This window comes from Lathyrus oleraceus, chromosome 5 (genome assembly GCF_024323335.1).
Source record: "Lathyrus oleraceus cultivar Zhongwan6 chromosome 5, CAAS_Psat_ZW6_1.0, whole genome shotgun sequence".
Classification (NCBI taxonomy): domain Eukaryota; kingdom Viridiplantae; phylum Streptophyta; class Magnoliopsida; order Fabales; family Fabaceae; genus Lathyrus; species Lathyrus oleraceus.
The window spans coordinates 469,704,935-469,706,119 of NC_066583.1; positions in this window are offsets into that span (position 1 = coordinate 469,704,935).

Sequence of the window (1,185 nt, forward strand, 5' to 3'; positions counted from 1 at the left end):
GTCAGGCTCCAACAAAGAAACTGGAAACCGACTGCCAATCGCTGGACTTACATCGGACTCCAACCAGACAAGGAGAAACAACTCACACAAACAAAACAAAAGGGCGCCCAGAGAGATCAGCTCATCTACTGCCTACGTACCTCATCTGGTATGAGGATCAGGGCGACGTAGTTCCCCTACGCAGGGACACAGGACTAGCCTAACCAGATTACAAAGGGAGACACAAACTACTAGGGAGACTACGACTCGAGCCTAGAAGTTATCATGCATATCATCCCTAAGTTAAGGTTGCTATCTAACTTGCACAGGGAGCAAGCTATCCTAAACAACACAGGCAAAGCAAACAATCACAAATAGCACACACTATATACACACAAAGAGGGCTCACACAAGGGTTAGGCTGTGAAACACAAGCCAACTGGAATCGGGTGATGTTATCTCTTAACCCTAACATTGAGAGTTAGGGTGAAGCAGATGAAATGGGAAGTGAAGATAAGACTTCACAGCTCTTATCCCTGGCCTGGGAGTGCTTTAGACAAAAGAATGTGTGGGTTCAGAAAGTGGGAACCCTTCTAGACATATGACTGACTCAACATGGATCTTGGGTTAATATCCACGATGCATCAACACAAGGTGTGTGAGCAAAGGGACGACTCAACTGAATAGCAGGAGATGGACTACACGTCTCTTTTATCTGCCAATTGCCTTATCAAAGGTCTTTACCTGCTTGGGGACAAATATAAACAATCACAAGCATTGCCTCTTAAGGAGGACTTCAGACAGGTGCCTGACCAAATAACAGGCCAGGTCTTCCAGACTACATGGAGTTAGAGACATTATACGTCAATGCTCAAGCTATCAAGCAAAGCAAAAGCAAGTTCACAATGAATTATAGCAACTAAGGTACCTGAAAACAATCCAACACAATCATTATACAATTCAAACAAAAGTCAAACAGACAGTCACAAGTCAACAGTTAACTGTACATAAACAGACAAACAAGCATCAATTCACAAAGGTGCAAGCCACAAGGCTTAGGCTTAAGCTTCAAAGCCTACAACACAAACTCAAGATTAGTCATCAACAAGCAATGAATCAACTCCAAATGAGTGAACCTCATCAAGCATGGCAATTGTGCTTTTTAACCTCAAACAAAGCTCAAATGTGAGAGGCTAACCACTAGGA